The sequence below is a fragment of the Chlorocebus sabaeus genome, chromosome 20 (genome assembly GCF_047675955.1).
Source record: "Chlorocebus sabaeus isolate Y175 chromosome 20, mChlSab1.0.hap1, whole genome shotgun sequence".
In the NCBI taxonomy this organism is placed as follows: domain Eukaryota; kingdom Metazoa; phylum Chordata; class Mammalia; order Primates; family Cercopithecidae; genus Chlorocebus; species Chlorocebus sabaeus.
Genome location: NC_132923.1, coordinates 129,143,682 through 129,170,100, shown reverse-complemented (window position 1 = coordinate 129,170,100; position 26,419 = coordinate 129,143,682). Strand labels below are relative to the sequence as shown.

General features: G+C 53.4%; 1 protein-coding gene across 30 annotated transcripts in view; it reads left to right on the top strand.

The window, feature by feature from the left end:
• CAMTA1 (calmodulin binding transcription activator 1) overlaps window positions 1-26,419 on the top strand; it is a 975,861-nt gene that overhangs the window by 885,807 nt on the left and 63,635 nt on the right. For 7 of the 30 annotated variants that reach the window (XM_037985412.2, XM_037985414.2, XM_037985408.2 and 4 more), the window contains exon 1: window positions 24,527-24,684. The exons of the other annotated variants lie outside the window; for them this stretch is intronic. The gene's annotated coding sequence lies outside the window, so the exon portion shown is untranslated. Of the gene's footprint in view, window positions 1-24,526; window positions 24,685-26,419 lie in introns of those variants that run through there. 30 annotated transcript variants of the gene reach the window in all.

Here is a 26,419-nt window from a genome sequence, read left to right as displayed (position 1 = left end):
GCCCAGGGCTGACACGTGGTGGGCTACAGTACATATTTGTGATATGAATGCAGGCACGCGTGAATGAGTGAGTGCAGGAGGGACTGTCAAAAAGCTGAATCCAACTAGTGGTAAGGAAGGCTTCACAGAGGAAGCGAACCCCCTGGTGAGACCTGAAGCCTGACCAGGGTTAGCCCGGGAAGAAGGGGCATCAAGGGTGGCAGGAGAGGGAAAGGGCGGCTGTCTTTAGGCCAGGGTCTTTGGGAACTACCGTTTTCACCGTTTCTCCTCCACCCACAAAGGTCCGGATTCAGAACAAATTTCCTCTGGCCTGACCTAACCCCAGGCCATTTGCACAGGACCCCAGGGAGGTCTGAGCAGGCCAGCTCTTCATACAGAGATGCAAGGGGGTCCTCTTCCAGGCTAAAGACAGGCAGGCAATGGGGTTTACCCTGGAGACCCACTGGTGAGGATCCATGGGAAATATCACTTATGCCTGTGATAGGTCCTGTGGATACAACAGCCAGGGCCTCTTGAGCTAAACTTCAAGAGGATGCTGTCTGTGTAGACTTGCCTCGCCTGTGCCTGTGTTTGCAAAGAGAATAAACCCAGGCAGTTCAACACTGCAGCCTTGGAGCTGAGGGGGTGGGGCGGGCCCTCTTCTGGCCAAGGACACGGGGACACCTTGAAGTGACCTGAGTCCCTAGAAGAGAAGGTGAGCAGAACTTTTGTGTGCCTGACTCTTTCTTGTCTTACAGCATCTGATTCTCCTTAAGGCCAAGTTGAGAAGATTTAGGGTCCCCTGTCCCCACCCCCACCTGCTGGCCCTTCTTGGAACCCCACTAAGCCGCTTAGACTTAGACTCTATTTTCAATGCTTCTCAGGCAACTGAGCCTCCTGCCTGGATGAGAGGATTGGAGTGAGACCTGTGTGCAGCTCCCCTGGGCTTGGCTGCTCTCCTGGGCTTCCTCTGGTCTCCTGGGCAGGCTCCCTTCTAGCCTCAGGGGTGAGGGGGGGCCGTGTCATCTCAGGCAGAGTGGGGAGCATGGACTAAGAGCTCAAACTTTATTATCCAGGTGTCTGCTTCCTGGGCAAGCCTCAGTGTAAGGTGGGTGAGCCCAGGCAGCTTGCCCCTGCAGCTCGCCAGGGACAGAGGGGGTTATCCTGTGACTTCTGGGGCAGCCTGGCCCTGGGGTAGGTGTCTGGGAAGACTGAGAGCCTCGCTTCTGTCTAAAGAAGTGAAGAGAAGGAAAGGCCTCTCGATTTGGCCTTCTGATCCGACCAAGCTCTCTATGCTACCAGATGGAAGATGTGTCTCTGGGGCGGCCCCCAGCTCTGCCCCCACTTCGGAGCTGCCACTTTAGGTGTGAGAGGGCCTGTTCTTGGCATGTGGCTGTGGTCCTGCTGGCCGTTCCTTGTGGGCTGATTCTAGCATCAGCCTCCACCCACCAGAGCTGGAAGACCGCACACTGCCCCAGAGTCCAGGGGTACATTCCAGGGTAAGTGGGAAAGGCCATTCTGGCTAGGATACTGGCCCCGGGAGGCCTCTGGCTTCTTCCTCCAATGGTGACACTCCAGGGCTTTCTGCTGAGTGGGCCTGGGCTGGCCCCTCCTAGGCTGGCTCCCTCCCTCAGATCCACCCAGCCCACCTCCCAGTAACCCTCAGCTGGCCCATGAACATGTTATGTGGCATGGGATGCTGTAAAAGAATGTACACAGCGTTGGCCGGGTATGGTGGCTCACACCTGTAATCCCAGCACTTTGAGAGGCCAAGGCAGGAGGATCATAAGATCAGGAGATCAAGACCATCCTGGCTAACATGGTGAAACCCCATCTCTACTAAAAATACAAAAACAAAATTAGCTGGGTGTGGTGGTGGGTGCCTGTAGTCCCAGCTACTCGGGAGGCTGAGGCGGGAGAATGGCTTGAACCCAGGAGGTGGAGCTTGCAGTGAGCCAAGATCGTGCCTCTGCACTCCAGCTTGGGTGACAGAGCAAGACTCTGTCTCAAAAAAAAAAAAAAAAGAACGTACAATGTACACTGAGGACACATTCCAAAGGCATCACGTGTCCCAGATGATGGAAGACGGAGGAGCAAAAATTACTTCCTTGCTAAATAATGTAAAATGCCATTGCTTTGCTAAAACCAATACAGTTTGTATTGTGGAGCAGAATGCAAAATTCACAAGAAATTTTCAGATAAGATAGCATGGGTGAATGATCTTGACTTCAAAGAGCTACTTTGAATTACACCCATAGTGAAAGACCGGTAGCCCCCGGTTACCCTCCCCTGCCTCCAGGAGCTCTTTGGGGGAGCTGGAGAAGCACTGACCCAGGGGTCACCCGAAGGAAGAAAGAACCCCCGCCCCGCCGAGAGCTTTCTGGCATCCACCTGGAGTGGGAACTGGGGCCAACACAAGCTGGTTAGCGCATGGGCCTCTGGGTACTTCTGTGCACAGCAGTGACAGGTGGCAGGAGCAGCTGGCATGAGCCGGTCTTGCACTCGGGACCTGAGGCTGAGTGGCAGGAGTCACATCCTCTCCAAGCCCAGCCAGTGCCATGCTTCAAAGCACAGGGCCCTCCTCATAACCCGTCTCTCACTCTCTGTGGGGTCTGCTTCGTGACACATTGCAGTGGGCGTCTGTCTGCTTGGGTGCGTGTGCTCCCCAGGTGTGCTTTCCTCAGCACCATGGCGGGTGGGAGATGCATCAGCATACAGTTCGGGGAGCATCGTAGCCATTGGGGATCCTCAGCAACCAGCTGTGCTCCTCAGCCGGGACCAAGAGGCCTGGTCCTCAGATCCTCCTGGGACAGTGACTTCCTGCCATTTGCAGCTGGGGCCACACCAAGCAGACCTGAGTGGAGCTCCTCTGTGTGGCAAGGAGTGGGTCACCTTGGAGCTGGACCCCACCTGGCCTCCTTGGAGCAGTGACACATGGCACCCTGCAGAGAAATGGCCCTTAGGAGGAAGCTCACCTCTCCACAAAGGCTGAGGGGCAGCCTTTGCCACCCTGTCCTGATTGTTGGGGCAGGAAGCAAAGTCACCTCCATGGAGGAAGCCCCAGGACTCGGGCAGATGCAGGCTCCTCTCCCAGGATTGGCTTCCCGGCCACCTGCAGGCCAGGTGGCTCCTTCCAGAGCGTGCATGACAGTGGCGGCTTAGACCCTCCAGGGGTCAAGATCAGCCAGCTTTTCCTGTGACTGCCGGACAAATGCCCACCAGCTGGGTGGCTTCACACAGAGATACGCTCTCACAGCTATGGAAACTGGAAGCCTGAGCTCAAGGTCCTGGAGAGCTGAGCCCCCTCTGAAGGTGCTAGGGAGGGACCCTCTCTGGTCACTTGCAGCTCTGGTGGCTGTTGATCATCGTTGTGGATCCATGGCTAGTGGCAACGGAACCCCAGTCTCTGCCCCCACTGTCCTCCCAATGTGCATGTCTGTGTCCCTACTTCCTTTTAAGGACACCAGTCATTGGATTAAGGCCAACCCCATCCGGTGTGAACCCGTCTTAATGAATTACTAATTACTTTTGTAATTTACTAATTACAAAGACTCTATTTCCAAAACAAGTTCCATTCTGAGGTTCCCTGTAGACGGGAGCATTTGAGGAACACTGTTCAATGTGGGACTCTGTCTCTTGTGGGCTTGTCCCCAGGGCATGGTCCTGGGCATGATCCCAGCTGTGAGGCCTCACTGAAGGACAAAACTGACCCCAGAAAACACCAGAAGCCTCCGGAGGGTTTGTTGTGTGCAGGGTTCTGTCCTGGGTGTCGTGAGAGGTGCAGTAAAGAGGCAGCGCAGCTTAGGCTCCAGGGGCTCCGCGGTGTCGGAGAGTTCGCAGGCACCGTCCTGCGGTCACGGGTGGCGTGTTTTAAGGAGTTCGCAGGCACCGTCCTGCGGTCACGGGTGGCGTGTTTTAAGGAGTTCGCAGGCACCGTCCTGCGGTCACGGGTGGCGTGTTTTGAGGAGTTCGCAGGCACCGTCCTGCGGTCACGGGTGGCGTGTTTTGAGGAGTTCGCAGGCACCGTCCTGCGGTCACGGGTGGCGTGTTTTGAGGAGTTCGCAGGCACCGTCCTGCGGTCACGGGTGGCGTGTTTTGAGGAGTTCGCAGGCACCGTCCTGCGGTCACGGGTGGCGTGTTTTAAGGAGTTCGCAGGCACCGTCCTGCAATCACCGGTGGCATGTTCTTTTTTTTTTTTCAAGATGGAGTCTCGCTCTGTCGCCCAGGCTGGAGTGCAGTGGCGCCATCTTGGCTGACTGCAAGCTCTGCCTACTGGGTTCACGCCATTCTCCTGCCTCAGCCTCCCAAGTAGCTGGGACTACAGGCAGCCGCCACCATGCCTGGCTAATTTTTTTGTATTTTTCGTAGACACGGGGTTTCACCTTGTTAGTCAGGATGGTCTTGATCTCCTGACCTCATGATCCGCCCACCTCGGCCTCCCAAAGTGCTGGGATTACAAGCATGAGCCACCATGTCCGGCCGATGGTGTGTTTTAAGGAGTTTGCAGGCACCGTCCTACAGTCACAGGTGGCGTGTTTTAAGGAGCATCACAGGAAGTGCAGTTCGTTCAGTGTTTATTGAGCATTTACTATATACACAGCAGTACATATCTGGGGAAGGATGCAGATACAGGAAAGATCAGTTCCTGGCTTGGAGGAGCTGCTCGCAGGACACCCTCCTGTTGGGATGCTCGGGAACGGCCATGCCGTGGGGCAGCAGGATAGAGCGGCCTCCCACAGCCACCCACCATGAACACACTGACCAACTTGGCTCCTACCAAGGCCACAGCACATCCCTGTGGACCCCAAGCCCTGATTGTCTTCATTCGACTTAAGGGCTCCAAGCCCCTGTGTCCCCACTGATGGCCTTCACCCCAGGAGAAGCCCTCTGGCTCTGTGCGAGAGCAGTGCAGTTCTGCCCCTCCCTCCCACTCCCCTGCTTGCTGCTTCTCAGTCTCCAAGCTTCTCCTTCCAAAATGCTCTGTCATGTCCACATGGCCAGCTCTCTCCTGACTACTCTCTTCTCCCTGCCCACGCTCCCTGAGGGCTTCTTCCCAGCCAGGGCTCTCTCTCACACCTAGTGGGGTGCAGGGATGGCTGCCCCTCTGTTTCTCTTCTTGGATCCAGGCCATCCATCTATCAGCCTACAGGGCAGCTTGACCCACGTTTCTCTTGGGCAAGCCAGTAGGTCCCAGACAGGACAAATGGCCGTTCTTTGTTTTCCCCAAGCTACCTCTCTGATAACATTCCTGGCCCCTGTGGATAATCCCACCCAAAAACCCAGGAGTCACCCCTTGCTCCCTCCCTCCCCGACATCCCAACACTAGCCTAGCATGTTTCTCTCCTTTATTTCTGTCATTCTCTACTTCTCGCCATCCTCTCTGCCACCACCTTAATTCAGCCCAAACTAATCAATTGTGCATGTCCTAACCAGTCTTCCCACCTCCTTCCACCCGGGCTGCCTGGTCTTCTGTCACCTGGTCAATATGGATGCGGCATCTGCTGGGTGCCAGGCACTGTTCTGGGCTCCTGTAGTTTATATTCTAGTGGGGAAGAAAGACAGCACACAAGTTGCAAAGGAAACTGTCAGACGGTGATAGGTGCTGGGCAGGGAACCTCCCCTGGATGGTCTGGGAGAGGGTACCAGGGTGGCTGCTTCATAGGTTGGGGGTGGTCAGAGGAGGCCTATATGAGAAGGTGATATTGAAGCTGGGGTATGAATGACAGGCAGGGGCGAGCCACAGTAAGACCATGGGAGGAACATTCTAGGCCAGGGAATCAGGAGCAAAGCCCCCAGGGAGAGGGCAAGCCTGGCATGCTGGGGGAGCTGAAGAGTGTGCTACAGCCAGAATAGAGGAAGGGGAGGTGGAGGGGGTTGCAGGGATGGGAGAGGGCCGGGGGGTCAGCAGAGGCCATATGGGACGTATCACCCAAAGTAGGGGGCTGGGCTTTTATTCTGAGGTCAGTGGGGAACCATGGGAGGGGCGCTGCCACACACAGGTGTATGTTTGCAAGAACGCCGCAGCTGCCATCTGGAGAATGAATTGTGTCTCCACTGGCACAGAGACTTCTCCAGGGCTCTGGCGTCGGTTTGGGCAAGAGGTGATGGTGGCTCTGACAAGGCTGGAACAACGACTCCTGAGGGACAGGGTGGGTCTGGGGTTGTCTGGAAGTGAAGTCAAGGGTTCTGCTGATGATTTGAATATGAAGAACGGGAGAGGATGATGAGTAATAACGCCTAGATTTGGGGCTCTAACCATCGGAGGGACAGCAAACCATTTCCTGAGATGGAGAAGTTTGAAGCAGCAGCAAACCCGAGGGGATAGGAGAATCTAGTGTTCGGTTTTGGTCACGTTACGTCCGACAACCTCATTAGAGACGGCGGGTTCACCGTGTGGTCTGAAAGTCTGGAGGCCAATGAGAGAGCCAGAATGGAGATGATGTTTAGGAGTCCTCTGCATGCAGATGGTGTTTAGCAACCTAGCTCCGTGAAAGGGCACAGATGAAGCAGAGGAGAGGCTGCAGGATCAAGCACAGTCTCCTCTGGTATGTGGACACCAAGCAGACGAGCAGCTGGCCAAGGGGGTGAGGAGGACAGCCAGTGTGGCGGAGAGAAAACCAGCAGGATGTGACCCGTGGAGGCTAAGAAACGAAGGTGTTTCAATAAAAGGACATGGTCGGGCAGGTCAGATGCCAAGCAGGGAGCTGGGTAAGAGCCCTCCAAGCAGGGAGAGGTAGGTAGGAAAGTCCTGAGGCAAGAGGGAGCTCCATGGATTTGCAGAACTCCGAGCAGTGGCTGGAAATTCCAGGTGAGACGGCACCATACCTGTCTCTGAGCTCAGAGCCACAGCCTTCCAGGAAAGGCTAAGGACATCAGCCCACCACCGGCCTGGACCAGCCAGATCCCCTGACCGGTCTCTCTGTGGTCCCAGCTTTGCCAAGAGGCCTCAGTCTGGGGCCAGATGAGAAAGGGCAGGAGTCTCTCAGACTCTTGCCTGGCCCAGGAGATCGTGTGCCTCCCACTGCCCCATCCACCGCTCATTCAGCAGAAGGAAAGGCCCCGTCTCCTGCTTTTCCCACCTTGCACCTCTGGTGTTGGTCTCACCAACCTTTTCACAGGTCCGTGGGCCCCAGGAGATGTTCCTGGGCTCATGGAGATGTCCCACATCTGCTCTGAGTCCCAGAGACAGATTCCTTCTTCATGGCTCCCTGCTGGGGAGCAGGGGCTCCAGGTGAGCCCCAAAGCAGGAACAAACTGTGATTCACCCCCAAACACTGTGTTGATATCAGACCTGGTAGAGACAGCTCCCGGGCCCTGACCATTGGTTGTTGCTGGGTGCAAGAATCGTGCAGCTTCACCAGAAGCCTGCCTGGCAGGCCTGCTCGGGCATTTATGCCCCAGCTCCTAAATCAGTTACATCGGACTCTCATTATTCCTTTTTTTTTTTTTCTTTTGGCAGAGTCTTGCTCTGTCACTCAGGCTAGAGTGTAGTGGCTCCATCTCAGCTTACTGCAGCCTCTGCCTCCTGAGTTCAAGTGATTCTCCTGCCTCAGCCTCCCAAGTAGTTGGGATTACAGGTGTGCACCACTACACCCAGCTAATTTTTGTATTTTTAATAGAGACAGAGTTTTGCCATGTTGGCCAGGCTGATCTCAAACTCCTGACCTCAAGTGATACACCCGCCTTGGCCTCCCAAAGTGCTGGGGTTACAGGCATGAGCCACTGCACCCGGCTGGACTCCCATTACTCTACCACAGCATTCGGATGTGGGTCAGCTGTTCCCCTAAAAGCATAGCCTTGAAGAAAGGCCTCTTGGCAAAGCTGGGACCACAGAGAGACCGGTCAGAGGATCTGGCTGGTCCAGGCCGGTGGTGGGCTGATGTCCTTAGCCTTTCCTGGGACTGGGCTCCCAGAATCTATCTCCCTGGAAACCAAGGGAGGTGCCAGTTTGTATATGCAGCTGCCGGGAGAAGTGGTCCTGAGACCCAGAACACCCGCTGTGGAGAAGAGAAGACACAAGTGCTGATTGCACTGCCTAGTGCAGCCTCTGTGGGGATGCAAGTTCCTAGTGGTCCTGAGCAAGGTGAGAGGACACCCTTCCCATCCAGTCCGATGCTCAGCCTCTAACTGGGGCCAAGGACAAAGACCTGTCCTTTCAGAAGCTCCTAAAAATACACATATCTCTGACCCTTCTGAGTAGCCCAGCAACCTTGTCCCCCACATCTGTGACACTAAGACATTCAAAATAGTCTTTGATGGGCTGAAGACCGGCTCCCTCCCTGGCAGTAATCTGCTGAGACTTTGCACCTGTTGTGAAATCTGAGTCCTTTGTTAGGGAAAAAACAGTGAGATGCAGGTTTGTGTCATATGGACCATACTTCACGAATAACAGGAGACTTTTTAAAAAATCAGGCCGGGCGCAGTGGCTCACACTTGTAATCCCAGCACTTTGGGTGACCAAGGCGGGTGGATCACCTGAGGTCAGGAGTTCAAGACCAGCCTGGCCAACATGGTGAAACCCCCTCTCTACCAAAAATACAAAAATTAGCCACGTGTGGTGACACAGGTGGCACCTGTGGTCCCAGCTACTCGGGAGGCTGAGGCAGGAGAATCGCTTGAACTCAGGAGGCAGAGGTTGCAGTGAGCCAAGACCACGCCATTGCACTCCAGCCTGGATGACAAAAGTGAAACTCCTCAAAAAAAAAAAAAAAAAAAAAAAAAAAAAAAAATCCGTGGCAAGCCAGGTGTGGTGGCTCACACCTGTAATCCCAGCACTTTTGGAAGCCGAGGCAGGAGGGTCGCTTGAGGTCAGTTCAAGACCTGCCTGGGCAACATGGAGAAACCCTGTTTTGACAAAAAAAATACAAAAATCAGCCAGGTGTGATGGCACAGGTGGCACCTGTGGTCCCAGCTACTCGGGAGGCTGAGGCAGGAGGATCGCTTGAGCCCTGGAGGTTGGGGCTGCAGTGAGCTGAGATCGTGCCATTGCAGTCTAGCCTGAGTGACAGAGTGAGACCATCTCAAAAAAAAAAAAAAAAAAAAAAAAAAAAGAGAAAGAAAAATCAGTGGCAGAGGGAAAACAATTGATACACCAGAAACAAAGTGAGGTTGTTCAGGAGTTGGAACTTGTCCCATATTCCAATCTCCTCATTCTTCTGGAAGGAACCCAGGCCCCAGGAAGAGCAGCTGCTGGCCCCAAGCCATCGCTGAACTGGGATGGAAGTCACCTCCTGACTCCTTCCGCACACTCTCCCCCCTCTGTCTGTCTCCCCTTCTCCATCCCACGGCCAAATTCACCTGTGCCCCAGAAGGTAGGACACAAAGGTGGATAAGAAATGAGCTGGCCAGCAGGCGCGGTGGCTCACGCCTGTAATCCCAGCACTTTGGGAGGCCGAGGCGGGCAGATCGCCTGAGGTCAGGAGTTCGAGACCAGCCTGACCAACATGGTGAAACCCCGTCTCTACTAGAAATACAAAAAATTAGTCAGGTGTGGTGGCGGGCGCCTGTAATCCTAGCTACTCGGGAGGCTGAGACAGGAGAATCACTTGAACCCGGGAGGCGGAGGATGCAGCGAGTCAAGATCGTGCCACTACACTCCAGCCTGGGCAACAAGACCAAAACTCTGTCTCGAAAAAAAAAAAAAAAGCCGGTTGGGAGCCCTGGGCGGCTTCTGTGTGGTGGGTTGTGGTTTCTTTGGCGAGGTCAAGGTTTGCCTCTGGTGTCCCCACAGAGTGAGCTGACACTTTCCCCACATTCACACTGGCAGGAGAGAGGGAGCAGTGACCTGGCTCTAGCCCTCTGCTCCCTGCCCCTCATGCAGAAGGACCAGTTCTGGCATCAGCAGATCAGGAGATACCCAGTGGAGGCCTCGGAGTGTCTCCTGTCACACCAAATCCTGAGATGTGCTGGCACGTGGACGAGGAACTCTGCCCCAGCCCCACACCCCATTTGGGGGTCTTGAGAAGAGCTAGTGACATCTTGCATCACTTCAGTGGCACCAAGCTGCATCGATGGGTCTTGAAACACGTGGCAGACTTCTGAGCCGCCGTGATTGTTTCTTTCAGCAGAACACCTTCTGGCACAGAGTTGCCACCAGGACGGACAGCAGGTGACTTCTGCACATGCGCCACCTGCCAGGACCTGGCTATGAAGTACTGATGCGTACCCACGTGTAGTGACTCCCTGAGACTTCCCGGCAACCTGTGAGGCCCCTGGTCCACAGATGACGATGCTCAGACAACAGTGAGTGGGTGGCGCAGAGAGAGTCACACACAGCGGTGTGACCCCATCGTCCGCTCTTGACCTCCATGCCATGCGAGGCTTCTAGAGCCGCTTCCTGTTGCACCTGCACAACTTTGGAGCTGCCTCCCAGGGCTGGAGCCTGTCTTTACTGCCTGGTTATTCACAACAACTGTCAGTGGAGTCCCTGTTAGGTGCCAGGCACTGTGTCACGTGATGAGGATCAGAAGAAATGGATCAGATGAGGACCTGCAGTCAACGAGCTTGCCGTCCAGCGGAGCAAACGTCGGAACTGACCACCTGCCTTCGCACAAACAAGCATTTGGGGACCTTATAATGGAGGACAGTGACTTCTCAGGGAGGCCTAGGAAGACTTTCTTGAAGAAACGACCCCCAACCCAAGATCTGAAGGATGAGCACAAGTTAACTCCCTGAAGAGAGAAGGCAAACATTCCAGGCCCCAGGAATGGCATGCGCAGAAGCTCTGTGGTGGGAGGGAGCCATGAAGCCAGTGAGGCACAGGGGCAGGCAGTAGATCAGGCCAGAGGGGCTGGAGGGACCCTCAGAGCCAGGGCTGTGTGCACCAGGCTTTATCCCCAAGGAGAGGGAAGCCACCAAGTTGGCTTCTGAAGACGCGCACATGGCAGCCACACGGAGAACAGATTGAAGGAGGTTCAGAGAGGGTGAGGAGAGACCAGGAAATCATCCTGGCTAGAGATGATGGTAACTTGGCAGTTCTGGGGGCACAGGGACAGTGTGAGAGCCATGGAGGAGATGGCATCAGGAGGTTTTGTGGGTGGATTCACTATGGAGGCTCCATGTCATTCACCTTGGAGACGGACCAGTTAGGAGTTAGGCTGAGTTTAAGGGGCTTTTGGGACATCTTTGTGAAAAGTCAATGGCAGGTGGGTGTAGCCCCCAGAGCTGAGAGAGCAAATGGACGAGAGAGAGAGAGAGAGAGAGAGAGAGAGAGAGAGAAAGTCTGAAATGTCTGCATGGAGGTGGCACTGAATAAAGCACATCTGTGGGTGTGGAGGAAATTGATAAGTGTGACAATATTGCTGAGTCCCAAGGCCAAGGACTTCTGTCTTAATTATCATCATGCCCCAGTGTAGGGGTCCAGGGACACAGCAGGGTCTCAGGGAAGGTTTCTTCAAGGGAGGGAGGGAAGAAAGGGAGGGAGGGAGAGAAGGACAGATGGCCTAGTGGTATCTTCATGGCCATTGTCCTCACGGCTGACTGACTTCAGCTTTAGGATCCAGCTGCCCAGATAGCCTCTCTGACATCAGAACCAGGCTGGGGAGGGTGTCCAGGACTAACCAGGCACCATCGCCTCCCTTTGGGTCTCCCTGTCACTGAACAAGCTCCCAAGACTGGAATGCCGAAGCTTGACCCTTGGCTACCTCTTTATTGAATGTGCCCTGAGGCTGCCTTCAGGGCTCTTAAAGGGCTACCTGATGAGAAATCCTCCGTTCAGCTCACTGAAGCTGGAAGAGAAAGGAAAAAGCACTGCTCTTCCTGGAGCTGCTCAGCCCTCTCTCTAGGCCTCAGAGAGGGAGGGGGTTTCTCGGGCTGGTCCTTGGCAAGTCACTACCTGGTGGGTTGTGGTACAGGGGCCCTGGAGGGGAACCTCATCTGACCCTCTGTGATGCCCTTGACCCAGTCTCACATTTGCCTGGTGAAGGTAAGAATGAATGAATGAACGAATGAGTGAGTGAGTCAGGGGCCATGAAAACCTCCCTATCCACAGGAATCCTGCTGCTCCAAAACACACTGCTATGACAGTGACAGTAATGACCACCAGCCAGGCCCCAGGCCTGGTGCTTCACATCATGGCCCTGTTGAAGCCTCCCAGCACCCAGCCTCAGGTTGTCATTCACAGGCACCTCTCCCCCAAACTGGGTCATAAACTATATGGAAGAAACAGCCTTGATAGGTGGCAGCCCGTCCACCCATCTGTCGTTCAGCAGTACCTGCTGGAACCAAGGCTTTACCCATCAACCAGGCATCCCCCCACCCCCCAGGAACTCACAGCCCAGGGCAGGAGGCACACAGGCCAACATAATTAATGTGATGAGTGCTCGAGTGTCCGGGAGGCGTGAGAGGCCAGGGGAGACCCCCTGTGCCTCCATCTGGAGATAACACACTTGACAGTGGCTAATTCTCTATCAAAACTGTAATGTGTGTTCATAGGAGTGTCCTTCATATGTAGAAAGAATATGCAAGTGTTAATGTATCAGTCTGTTTTCACACCACTGATAAAGACATAGCCAAGACTGAGCAATTTACAAAAGAAAGAAGTTTAATTGGACTTACATTTCCACATGGCTGGGGAAGCTTCACAATCATAGTGGAAGGCAAGGAGGAGCAAGTCACATCTTACATGGATGGCAGCAGGCAAAGAGAGAGAGAGCTCGTACAGGGGAACTCCTCTTTTTTAAACCATCAGATCTCATGAGATTTATTCACTACCGTGAGAATAGCATGGGAAAGACTTGCCTCCATGATTCAATTATCTCCCACTGGGTCCCTCCCACAACACATGGGAATTCAAGATGAGATTTGGGTGGGGACACAGCCAAACCATGTCAGTTAGCCACCTGTCAAGTTAAAGGGAACACCATCCACATAAGACCACCCTTATTTCTGCACCAACTACAAGGGGTCCCCTAGACCACCCTCAGGTTTGATCATTCACTGGAGGATACAGATTAAAATCAGCCAAGGAAGGAAGGGTATAGGGCATAGTCCAGGAAGGTACCAGACATGGAGCTTCCACTGTCCTCTTCCCCATGGAGTCATGAAAAGCATGACTTTCCTGGCATTGATGTGTAACAGTACCCATGGAGTACTGCCAACCAGGGCAGCTCACCATAGCCCCAGTGTTCAGAGTTTTTATTGTGGCTCCATCACACAGGTGACTGCCCAAGTCACTGCCCTCCCTCTCCAGCTCCTCCAGAGTCAGCTGATACCACGTGACCCAAAGCCCCCACCCTAAGTCACATTGTTGATCTTTCTGGCACAGCCAACCCCTACCCTAAACCTATCCAGTGTGGCCAACACCTACCCTAAATCATATGGTTAGACCGTTTTGTGACCCAAGGATCCCAGGTAAACAAAGAAACTCCAATCAGGCATGATATTCCAAGGACTTAGAGTTCATCTCCCAGAAGGTGAGGACAAAAGCCAGACCTCTCTTTGGGCAAGGTTAAATTCTTTCCTACACAAAATGGCACCTTCCCACTCCTCTGCACCCACCTGCTCGGACCTGCTTCTCCTACTCCTCACCCCAGAGACCAGATTCGTTTTGGTATCTTTATCGAGGGGGGAAAGTGTTGGTGTGTTGTCTGAGGTGTTTGTTGTTGTTTTTAAAGCATGGCTCCTACACAGATCTTCTGTAGTATTGAGCAATTCTCTGGGGACAAAGAGCACATTTTACTATGAGAAATAGTTTGGGTGAATACTTTGTCGTCTGCAGAAAATATTGTGCAAAGCTCCAGTTTTCCCGGGTGGAGATGTGAGATTAACTAAATTACAGATCAGTCCACCTAAAATGTGAAATTAAATGAGAAATTCCAGGAGCCTTTGACTGTTAAGGTGATTATTCTAACATATGATTCCAATCACCTTTTTAAATTGCTCACCTGTGCCATGGTCCACGATGCCGTGAAAACAACACTGCCTCCTGTCTCCATCCTGCAGATGGAGATTTGGGTGGGGACACAGCCAAACCATGTCAGTTAGCCACCTGTCAAGTTAAAGGGAGCACCATCCACATAAGACCAACCTGGCTCAAGCAATGCTCTCTCATAAGGCACCCCTGGCTCAAGCAATGCTCTCCTCTCGGTCAAGTGTCCTCCCGACAGCTCCATTTGCTGTGCAGGGTTGTGAATGGCTCCATTTTAAGCCACCAGCTCCCTCCCTCCGGCCCTCTCTGCCATCTCCCTCTCCTGCGCTGGGGGCTGGGAGGCTGAAGGAAGCCCTAGAGCCACTGTCCCCTCCTCGATGGCTGCCCTTCTCCAACAAGCTTCTCTTCCTCTCCTCAACACTAATGGGAATGGATCTGACCTTGCCATTAGTGCCCAGCTGGGTGCATACAGGGATCTCTGAGCCAGGGCGGGGACCTGGGGAGAGAGCGTTCCTGCTTAATAATTCACCCTTAAGGGATAGGAAAGCTACGGATGCAGCATTCAGCCATTTTCCAGGACATTAACAATTCAGTGTAATTCCTAAGGCATAAAAAATGCATCGTTGCTCTAATTTTATAAGCTCCATGATGTTTATTATGACATCAGAAGGTCTGGTCTGGGTCACCCAGGAGAGCTAAAGCCAGGAGAAACCGGTAGATAGCTCTGCACTGGGCCTGCACAGAGGTGCTATGGAGCCAGCCCACAAATGCTGCAGACACAGACACAGACCCAGCCCCCATGAGGTGGGGCCTGATGCCCTGGAAGCCCCTAGCACTCTGGAACTTGGAAATGACTGATGCATTCATCATGAGTCTTTACACCCCTCCCCTGGAAAGCAGCAGGCAAGAGCGAGCTCTGAGCACAGAGAAGAGGGCACGGCAGGGAGCCTGAACCTCCCAGGCCCCCAGTTGCACTCAAAGACATCATTCCTCCCCTGGCATTCTCGTTTTTCCATTCCCAGTAAGAGAGTGAGTGGGTGCTCATTTTTATATTTGGTAAAACGCCCTGGCATTATTCCAAGTCACTTAAAAGTGAGATTAGACCAGGAGGATCATTGGGTGGGGCTGCGTTTCTTGTTCCCACTCTGGAGACAGAGCATGATCCATGGTATTTCACTTTGGACATGGGTGCTTCTTAGACCCTGGGGGGCAGCAGAGCCAAGCAGGGAACAGCCTCCACTTCATGGGTTCCAGAGCCAGTGAGGTGCTGGCCTGCATGGGACTGTGGCTGCACCGTGAGGGGCCACAGTGAAAAAGTGACTCAGGGTGCCAAAGAGAGATCAGCAGGGGTGGGGGTCGTGTGTGTGCGGGCGGGGGCCATGCGTGTGTGGGTGGGGGTGTGCGTGTGCAGGTGGGGGCATGCGTGTGCATGACACGTCTGCACTTTTCCCTGGCCACTTTTTTCTTTTTCTAAGTAATGTCACTTAGCACCAAAGGTATCTGCAAATGCTCCCTGAACTAAATATGTCAGTTCTGCCTCCCCTGGTGCAGGAGATGGCTGTCATTTAAAATACACTTGCACATAATTGCGCCTTCCTTTGTGATTGCTCTCTCTCCTGTTGGTAACAGCTCATCTCTTCATGACCTTGGTGCTTATTATTCTTAGGTAGTAGCTAGTTGCTTCCCTAAAAAGATAACTTTCCAGCTCTCATTTTCATGGGTACCTGACAGTGGCTGTGAGGATGGTGATGTCAAAATGGCTTTCTTGTAAATGTCAGGGTCTTTTGACTCCACTGTTGCCTACGAGAGAGCACACTTGTTTCTCTTTAATTAGATCTCTAAGTTTTTGTTTGTTTTTTTGTTTGGTTTTTTGTTTGTTTGTTTTGAGACAGAGTCTTGCTCTGTTGCCCATGCCGGAGTGCAGTGGCTTGATCTCGGCTCACTGCAAGCTCCACCTCCCGGGTTCACACCATTCTCCTTCCTCAGCCTCCCGAGTAGCTGGGACTACAGGCGCCCACCACCATGCCTGACTAATTTTTTGTATTTTTAGTAGCGACAGGGTTTCACCGCGTCAGTCAGGATGGTCTCGATCTCCTGACCTCGTGATCCGCCTGCCTCGGCCTCCCAAAGTGCTGGGATTACAGGCGTGAGCCACCGTGCCCGGCCTTGTTTGATTGTTTGTTTGTTTTTTGAGATGGAGTCTCGCACTGTCGACCAGGCCGGAGTACAGTGGTGTGATCTCGGGTCATTGCAACCTCCACCTCCCAGGTTCAAGCAGTTCTCCTGCCTCAGCCTCCCGAGTAGCTAGGACTACAGGCACCACCACCACGCCCGGCTAATTTTTTGTATTTTTAGTAGAGATGGGGTTTCACTATGTTGGTCAGGCTGGTCTCCAACACCTGACCTCATGATCCACCCGCCTCGGCCTCCCAAAGTGCTGGGATTACAGGTGTGAGCTACAGCGCCCGGCTGGGGTTTTTTTTTTTTTTTTTTTTTAAATAAATCTTACCTGCTTTGTAAGAAAGCCACACTGGGACAGCTTGATTTAGTGCCTTTTTTGAGAGTGCTTTTCTGATTAAAATGCCCATTTCCCACTGTGACTCTACTGGGCTGTAGGGTACATGGCATCCTCTTTGAAGGCTCAGCGGGGTCTTTCTGCCTCATGGAAAATTTGACTGTAGCCCCACAGGACCTCATGCTGTCTCAGACTTAAGACTGGGGTCTCCTGAGTACCTCTTCAGGAGCTTAAGAAGGGTTGGACAGTGAACAGGGAGCCGTAGAGGCGGCCGTGGCAGCCCACACACTCTGCACGGGAGGATCTGTGAGCCCTTAGCCAGGTGAACAGTTGCATGGACATGTGGGAATTCTTGCTTAGAAGAAAGAGCCTGTATTGCTCTGCTGGTGCACGCTGGACTGGGTGGGACCTGTGAGTTAAAGCAGTGCATGCTAAGAGGTCTGGGCCTGGGTCTTCTCGCCCCAGCTACTCCTGAATGGCTACAGAGTAAGATTCAGTTAGAGCACCTCTCTTGTATCTGTGTGGGATTACTCAATCTGCCTAGGGCATCCTGGCCAGCTCCCTCACACAGCTACTGAGCACACAGGAAAGGCAAGCTCATTCTAACAGCACAGGGAGGAAACTGGCAGGAAGGCATCTGCCGCCCCGAAAGATCTGGAGCATATCCTGAGGAGGACCCAAAGTGGTGGTGACTTCTGGGTTCTATCCCCTGAGCCCTCACTGAGCACCCACCAGGCCCTCGGCTATCTACTTAAATTTATTATTCGATTTCATCCCGGCTGCACTCCAGAAGATCTTTCCATTCCCATTCTATTGACGAGGAACCTGAATCTTAGAGGGGTCAAGTGACTTATCCTGTGTCACACAGTTGGGGATTCAAACTCAGGGCCATCTGACATTGCAGCCAAGTGGGCACGTTTTCACCACGCCTCCCCACCACCTGAATTGATGTGGGACGATCCACCCTGTAGTATCCTGCTCCCCTTCACAGCAGAGATGTCTCTGCATTTCCCCCACTTTAATGGGGAGAATAGCTGTGTATTTTATCATCTAACATGTGTGTAATAGTGAGGGCCTGGTAGGGGTTACTGGGGGGATGTTTGGGCCTGTGTCAGCCAGCAGGGTGAGTTGAAGGTGGTTTCACTCCGCTTCTTTGGATTCTTTTCTGCATTATGTCCACTAGGAGAAACCTGCCAGGTCTCGGGCTGATGGCTAATGCGTCTCTTCCTCCCTCCATATTAGAGCTGGCACCTTCCCAGGATAACACCAATCATGGCATGTCCTGGTAGCAAACACCTTTTCTCCCCACTATCCTCCACATCACTGTCAGGGCCAGTTATCTCTTGCCAGCCCAAAGCTGAATGGCTCAAAGTGATGAGAATGGGTACGTTCTCCTGACGCCATGGGTTGGCCAGGCTCACGCAAGCAACTGCACTCGTGGGACTGATGATTTTAAGCCCAGAGTCCCTGCAGCTGAAGCACAGGGGCACCTGCTGTGTCAGGTCATGCTGGCCATGCACCGTGACCCCCCCAACATGGCCTTAGACCTGTCCCTTCAGCAGCAACAATGGATTTGGATTAAACAGGATTTTCAAAGAATTATGTTGAGACTCTAGTCCAGGGTATCCAATCTTTTGGCTTCCCTGGGCCACACTAGAAGAAGAAGAGTTGTCTTAGGTCACACATAAAATGCATTAACACTAACAATAGCTGATTAGGTTAAAAAAATCACACACACACAAAATTCATAATGTTTAAAGAAAGTTTATGAATTTGTGTTGGGCCACATTCGAAGCTGTCCTGGGTGGCATGCGGCCCACTGGCTGCAGGCAGAACAACCTTGCAGTGTAGTCTAAACTGATTTTACAGAGGAGGAAACTGAGGCACAGGAAGGGAAAGGAGTTTGCCATACAGGTAATTCTGGGGGTGGGGGTGGGGGGCGGAACTGGAACCAGAGCCCAGGCTGCTGACCCCAGGCCAGGACCCGGTCCCCCACCTCAGCGCCTCCTTCTTCCTGGATGGCCCAGGGGCCTTGACAGGTGCAGCTCAGCTGGAGATGTTTGAGGCTCTCTGCAAAGCTCCCCCTTGCCCCTGAATCAGCCAACCATTGTGATCTGCAAGGAGAATCCCAAGTTCTGAATGCTGTTCTCACCAGGATCCCCAGCTGTCAGGGACATCGTCATGGCCAGCAAGGACTTCACAGACTCACTCTTGGCTTTTTCACGACCTTCAGAAGCACCGTGAGAAACTGCCTGTCTTCTGACACCTTCTGCCCTGTGCATCACCATCATGTGACTCAGGGCCTCCCCTGTGCCAGTCTCATCTCCTCACTGAGTAGTCATGGGACAGGGCCTGTCTGTTCACATTCCCCTCCTGCCACTGTACCCCACATAGGCCCAGACCGACTCACTGGGAGGATCGGCCATCAGACTCTCCTGACCTGGGCCTAGCTTTTCCTGTCAGTCAGTCTTCTTTTCTCAAGTTAAATCCATTGATTTCTATTCTATACTTCTTCATTCTCTTTCTCTTCTCCTTTGTCTATGTGTGTGTGTTACAGCTTTATTGAGATATAATTAGCATACCATACAATTTACCTATTTGAAGTACAATTCGAAGTTTCTGAGTTTTTCACAGGGCTGTGCGGTCATCACCACAAACTAATTTTAGGACATCTTCATGCCCCAAGAAAGATCCTGGCACCCATGAAGCAGGGTCACTCCCCATTCGTCCTCAGCTCCCCCACCACCACCCTCCCTAGGCAACTATTGATCTGTTTTCTGTCACCATAAAGTTTCCTAATCTGGACATTTTCTATAAATGATATAATACAATGTATGGACTTGTGGCTGGCTTCTTGCACTTAGCATGTTTTTAAGGTTCACCCAAGTTGTAGCATGTATCAGTACTTCGTTCTTTTTATTGGTAAGTAAATGTCCATAGGTATGAACATCTCTTTTCATTCTCTTGGATATATACCTAGGAGTGGAATGGCTGGGTGACATCATAACTTTATGAGTAACCTTTTGAAGAACTGCCAGACTGTTTTCCTAAGTAGCTGTGCCATTTTACATTTCCACCACCAGTATATAAAAGTTCCAATTTCTCCACATCCTTGCCAACATTTGTTATTGTCTTTCTTTGTGATTATAGTCACTTAGTGGGTGTGAAGTGGTATCTCATTGTGGTTTTGCTTTGCATTACCTCAGTGACTTTGATTTCCTCAAATCAAATTCTGAGCATCTTTTCATGCCCTTATTAGAGGTCTTCTTTGGAGAAATGTCTATTCAGATACTTTGCCCATTTAAAAAACTGGGTTCTTTACTTTTTGTTTTTGAGCTGTAAGAGTTCTCTTTATATTCGAGATACAAGTCCCTTATGAAATATGAGATTTGCAAATATTTTCTCCTTTTTAGTGAAATGTCTTACTTCTTGATGTTGCTCTTTGAAGCATAGATGTTTTCAATTTTGATAATGTTCAATTTATTTATTTTTTCCTTTGGTTGCTTGTGCTTTTGATATATTTAAGAAACTATTGCCAAATCCAAGGTCATGAAGGTTTACTGCCATATTTTTTTTCTAAGAGTTTTGTAGCTTTACCTCTTATATTTAGATCTTTGATCCACTTTGAGTTACATTTTATATATGGTGTGAGGCAGGAGTTCAACTTCATTCTTTATCATGTGGAGAGCCCATTGTCCTAGCCCCATTTGTTGAAGACAATTCTTTCCCCATTGAATTGCCTTGTCAGCTTTACCTGTGGCTTTTAAAAATGTTTTCTCTTTCTTCAAGGCTTAAAGATATACTGAATATGCATGTTGCTCTTATTTTTAAATTGTCACTTAGTTTGAGCAGAATCCTGTGAGTTTTTCTTTTACTGGAAGTTGATATATACAGAAACATCTGATTTCTTATCAGACAGGAAAGGTTAGATTATGCTGCAGTAACAACAAATTCAATCTCAGGACAGGATTTCTCATTCATGCTACAAGTCCAACTACAATTGCTAGGGAGGGCCCTACTCATCATGGTCACACAGGGGCCCAGGCTGGCAGAGGCTACCTCTTCCTATAAACAAGCTTGCACAATTGCCAGGGCTGGGGGAAAGAATGTGGTGGGCAGGTCACTGGTTCTTAAAACTTCTATCTGTAATAATACACATCAGATTTACTCATGTTTCATTGGCCCAAGAAAGTCACATGGTCACATCTAATTTCAAAGGGTTCAGGCCAGTGCAAAATACCCCCAGGGATAGCAACCAGAGATATTTGGTATATAATATTAATGACTACCATTTCCCCGGAGTGTACTGAAATGTAACAGGTGTAGTGTCATGAAATCAGTTGATGTGGATTTTCTGTTGTGCATCTTGAACTTTAGTCATTGTAGTAAAATTCCTTTGTAGAGGTTGAGGCTGCATCGAGCCAAGATCATGCCATTGCTCTCCAGCCTGGGCAACAGAGTGAGCTCCTGTCTCAAAAAAAAAAAAAAAAAAAAAAAAAAATTTCTTTGTAGAAATTTCCAGACTGTTCTGTTAAACAAATGTATCTGCTTAACGGTAAGAGTTTTTAGGTGCTTGGAGTAGGGCAGAATGAGCACAAGCTCTGAAGTTGAAACCCAGATCCACTGCTTTCCAGCTGTGTGGCTTTGAGCAAGTTAGCTGACTTTTTGAAGCCTTTGTCTTACCCTCTATGGAATATCCTACTTGCAGGAGAATTAGCAGCAGTGTATGTGAGTGCCTAGCACAACAGCAGGCAGATAACAGGCATCCAACAGACTGAAGTTCCCGTCTTCCTCCTCTGCAACAGGATCCACCCCCTGGGTTCGTCCTGAGACCCTCAGCAGGGTTAGGGTCGATATCAACTCCCTGTATCTGCTCCCCCCATCCTTTTTGAGACAGGGCCTTGCTCTGTTGCCCAGGCTGGAATGCAGTGGTGTGATCATGGCTTACTGCAGCCTCAACCTACTGGGCTCAAGCAATCTTCTCACCTCAGCCTCCCAAATAGCAAGGACTACAGACACACACCACCACACCCAGCTAATTAAAAAACAAAACAAAACATTGTAGAGAGGAGGTCTCACTATGTTGCCCAGGCTGGTCTTGAAATCCTGGGTTCCAGTGATCCTCCTGCCTCAGCTTCCTGAAGTACTGGGATTACAGGTGTGAGCCACTGTGCCTGGCTGTATGTGCTTTAAGGGACAAAAATTGCACATGACCTCGGTACTGCCAACAGACTCATAACTGAGTAAAGTTTTCTTTTTCTCTATTTTACAAAACAACCCAGGTATACTCAAAGCCCCATAAAAACCCAGTGTAACAATATGCTTGAATCATGCGCATGCCTTACTCTCTCATTTTCTAACTTGGAAGAAAGAACACGAATACCACAAGGAACCACCTGTGGACATTCAGTTCTAGGGCACTGGCAGAGCTCAGGGCTCGCCTCAGGAGCACCCAGCTCATCCCGCCCTAGCTCTGACTTTCCAAGACAGGGACCCAAGGAAGCCTCCTGCTCCTGTGGTGCAGTGAGGACTCAAAGTGGTAGGCACTCCAGGAGAAGAATGAGCCCAGCTGAGGAACAGTACCAGGACATCCCCCACGCAGAAACATCACCCCAGGCTCCTGACCCCAACCCACTCAGCAGGGCTCAGCCAGTGCCTCCTGGGCTGCTGCAGCCATGACCCCACCTGTCCCACCTGCTCGGCAGAGGTGGGGCTGTGGAGGAAGGGTGAGGTACCCCTGAGGCCCCTCCTCAGACAGCTGGGATGCCAGGAGTGAACCCTGTGTCTGCCAAAAACAAAAACAAAACCAGGAAAAAGAACTTCCCCACCTGAGAGAAAAGACTGAAGATTTCTTCTCTTTAACTGGGTTTCAGGTGCCTGAACTGGATCCAAATCACCACCAGTTTCCTGGCACTTTAGAGTACAGAGGAAGGCGCTGTCTCTCCTGTCAGCTTCCACCCCTGCTGGTCTCTTCCTCACAAATCCATTCAGAGCAATCCAACAACCATCAGCTGAGCACTTACAGTGTGCCCCACCAGCACGGTGCAAGCTGCTGGCATAAGTCAGGCTTTGTTCTTGTTCTCAAGGAGATGAGGGCTGTCTTGCTCTTAGTGAAAAACAACTTTTAGAAACACTTTTTATTGATGTATGATGGACATATGGAAAAGTGCACATATTCTAAGTATGCAACTCAATGACTTTTCACAACTAAACCAGTGCCCAGGTCGAGATTAAAACAGCACCAGAAACCCAGAAGCCAGCCCCACTTCCAGCCACTCCTCCTCACCCCCAAGTACCCTGTTTTGGCAAAGCTGGCAACGGTAGCTAACTTTGATTGAATGTACATCAGTGCCAGGCACTAGTACATGCACGTTCCACCTACTGATTCCTTTAACTCTCGCACCATAGCTATGAAGGCACAGACAGTGGGGAACACAGCTAGCAAGGAACCCACTCTGAACCCAGGGGGTTGGTTTCCCGAGCCCACGTGTCCCTGATGACTACCCTTTCATTGCCGCCCTGGAAACAAACAGAACCCACTCACTGTATACTACAACACCAACACATAACAAAGCTGGAGGTTCGGTTCTGCTGAGAGCGTCAGGAAAAGCCACTGAGGGTGGCCAGATTTGAGGTGGACCTTGATGAATGCATAGGAGTCTCCCTAGCAGATAAAGGGGAGCAGGTGCATAGCAAAGTTGGGGGGGGGGGCGTGCAAGGGGTCCTGCGTGGTGACCCGGGGGGCGGGCGAGGGGTAGAGACAGGTGCAGTGGGAATACTGACCTAGAGCAGGATTGGAATATGTACTGGGGCTTTGCCAGGGCAGGCTTCGGAACAGGCGATTAACTTGCTCAGGTTTACAGTGGGTGACAGCCCCCAAGGGAAGCCATGGACGATCTACCGGCACGGGCAGGGCCCAGCTTAGTCAGGGTGTCCTTCACGCGGCCTCTAACAAGCGATTCCTCATTGGGTGTACAGGCTTAAGGGCTCTGCAAATGTTGGGGTTGTTTCTGTGTGCGTTTGGGTAGGGTCAGAAAAGACTCCGCCCCCAATTTCGAGACACCTTTTTACCCAGATGGCAGACATGGCCGATTTTATAGATATTTGACTCTCTATATATCTATGTATCTGTATCTATCTATACATAACAAAAACAAAATAGGCGGTCTCATCACAGTCTTGGGGTCAGGCACTTTCCCTGTGCGAGGCAGTGGGACTGCAAACAGCACAGGGAAAGAAGAAAGCGGGATCCGCTCGGGACGCCTGAGCCTCGATGAAGAGGTGCGGCTCGGGGTTTGTGGCCGGGGCGAGAGGCCCTCACGCAGAAGTCCCCATGTGCGCAGGGCTGGAGCTGGAACTTTGGAACGCAGAGGTTAGACCCACAGGGTGGGCGGAGGTCCGCACTCCAGCTAAGGGGGTCGAGCGCCGCACTCCCCCAAAGCCGGAGCCGCCGCCACCGGCCCCGCCCACCGTCCTCCGCCCCGCCCTGGCCCTCCCCAGGTCCTCGGGCCCCGGCCCCCTCCTCCCGCCCGGCCCCCGCGCTCTCCAGCTCGTTGCGCAGCGCCGGCTCCTCCCGCCGGCTGCATTGCAGACGCCGCCGCCGCAGGGCGCGCCGGGGCCGCGCAGGGAGCCCGAGCCCGGGAACGCGGGTCCACGGCGCGGAGCCTCGGGCGGCCCCGACGGCGCGGGGAGCCGGGCAGGGCGGACGCGGGGCGGTCCTGCGGGAAGGGGAACGAGCGGCCGGCGCGGGGTTCCTGGGGCCGTCGGCCCGGGCAACGGGTGCAGCCGTCGGGCTCCGAGCCGTCCCGGCCTCGAGGGGACCGTGGCCGCCCCCTTCGCGGGCCGCGCTGAGCCGGGCGGGCGGAGCGGCGGGGACCGTGTCGGGAGGGGCCGGGGCCCGGGTCTCGCGCGGGGACGCCCGGGGCGCGCTCCGCCCGCACCCTCCGGCCGGGCCCCAGCCGTCCAGCGCGGCTCGGGCGCAGTTCCGGCGCAGTCCCCGCGCCGAGCGGCTCCGCGCCCCGCACCAGCCTCTGCCCGGCTCCGGGTGACGTCGCGTCCTCCCATTGGGCCACGCGGCCTGGGGGGCGGGGTCGGGTCCGGTGAGCTCACCGCCGCGCCCCGCCATTGGTCCGGGCGCCGCACTCGGGCAGTGGCGGGGAGACCGCGGTACCCGGAGCCCCGCGAGTCGTTCCAGCTGCGGCGAGTGGAGCTGAGCGGGCGCGGGGCCGGGCCAGGCCGGGCGGGGCCGGGCGGGGCGCGGGAGCCAGTGAGCGGCGGCTCGGCGCAAGCCTGACCGAGCGGGAGCCGAGCTCAGCAAGTCCGGGTGAGTGCGCGGCGGCGCGGGGCTAGGCGGAGGGCGCGTGCGGGCGAGGGCGGCGGCCGGCGGGGGCGCGCGCGGGGCGGGGGCGGGGCCGAGGCGTGGGGGGCACGCGTGCTCGCGGGCCGGGGGCGTGGTGCACGCGCTGCCACGCGTGTTTCTGGTGCGAGTGTGCGGTGCGGGGCCAGGCCGGGAGGGCGTGCGCGGGCCGGGCGTGTTTACGCGCGGCGGGGAGGGGCCGCGAGGGTGCGCGCGTTTCTGGCGCGAGTGGGGGGTGTGGGGATGCGGCGGATCCAGTGTGGGGGGTGTGTTTCTGGGGCGAGAGTGGGGAGTGAGTGTGAGGAGCAAGGGTGAGGGGCTGCGGGGAGGGTGTGCGTTTGGCCGAGGAGTGGGTGGGAGACACGCGTGTCCATGCCGCGAGGGTGTGTCGACCCCCGATCGTGCGTGGGGCCTGGGGCTGTGTGTCTGGAGTGGCCAGGCGTGAGGGGCGCGCGTGTTTGTGCGAGGGGCGTGTGCGGCAGGTGTGAGCCACGCGTGTCCGGGCGCGCGCGCGGGCCGGATGCGCTTCTGGAGCGGTGCGTGGACGCGCGCGCGTCTGTGCCGGAGCGAGAGCAGGGACGAGCGTGTCGGGCGCGCGCGGGCGGGGCTGGGGCGGCGTCGGGGCGCGCAGGGGCTCGGCCCGCAGCGAGTGAGTTCGGGGCGCGCGGCTTCTCCTCGCCGAGGGCTTTTGGGACCCAGCGCCGCCTCCATCCCGCGGCGGGGGCGCGGTGTCCCTGGGCTGGCAGGTGCTGGGCGAGGTGTGGGCACAGCCCAGGGCTCCTCAGAGGGGTGCGGAATCGGGCGGCGGGGGACTGTCTCAGCCTGCAGCCCAGGGGAGCGGAGGGACGCTCGATTCACCCGCGTGCACAGTACAGTCCCGAAAGTGGATGGAAGGCTCGGAGGAACTTCTGAGAGCTTTGCTTCCCTGCAGGCTGGCGACCGGAGAGCGCTTTCCACGCGCAGATGGGCCTGGATAGACGCTCAGGGTGGCTCTTTCACATTTTCGGAGCTCTGGTGATTTGATTTCTAGGTATTGCGCCTCTTTAGAGTGGCGCTGAAGGCGTTCTGGTGTTTGAGACTTTTTTGATCTCTGTAGATTACCGCAGACATCAAAAACATTTCCCTATAAATCAGGTATCAGAATAGATTTCTGAAATGATGATATTCTTGCAGACTCTTTTCTTAATCAGTTGCCTCACCAGGGAGGGACGACAATTTTAAAGTCCGCTTTCTATTTTGCCCACTTTTACTTGATACGAGTTCTGTTGGCGGCCTGAAGTATCTAAGCCCGGAAGCCGACTCAGTAACGTGAGAGGTGTCCTCGGATAACTACAGAAGTGCCTCCTCTGTTTGGTTGCTTGAATGAATGCATTATATTTTTTCCACCAGTGAGGCTTTTAAAAAATTGTACTCCCAAGTTTTATCGATCAAATGTCTGGCTGTACATACAAGGAGTCTTTTTCTGTTACTACCTTGAGGAACGGAACTGTTTCGTTTCCCTACAGAATCTGTGTCTTATCGAGAAACTATTGCCGGGAACCGGATCAAGAGAAATGTATTATGCAGAAGCACTTTTCCTGCTGTGTGTTTAGAAAAAAAAAATAGTTATTATTCCAAGACCAGAATTAAACACTAGCAAATTTATGTTTCTCTTTTTCTTTGTATTAGATTTAGAGAGTAATAATGTTTAATGTTATAGAAA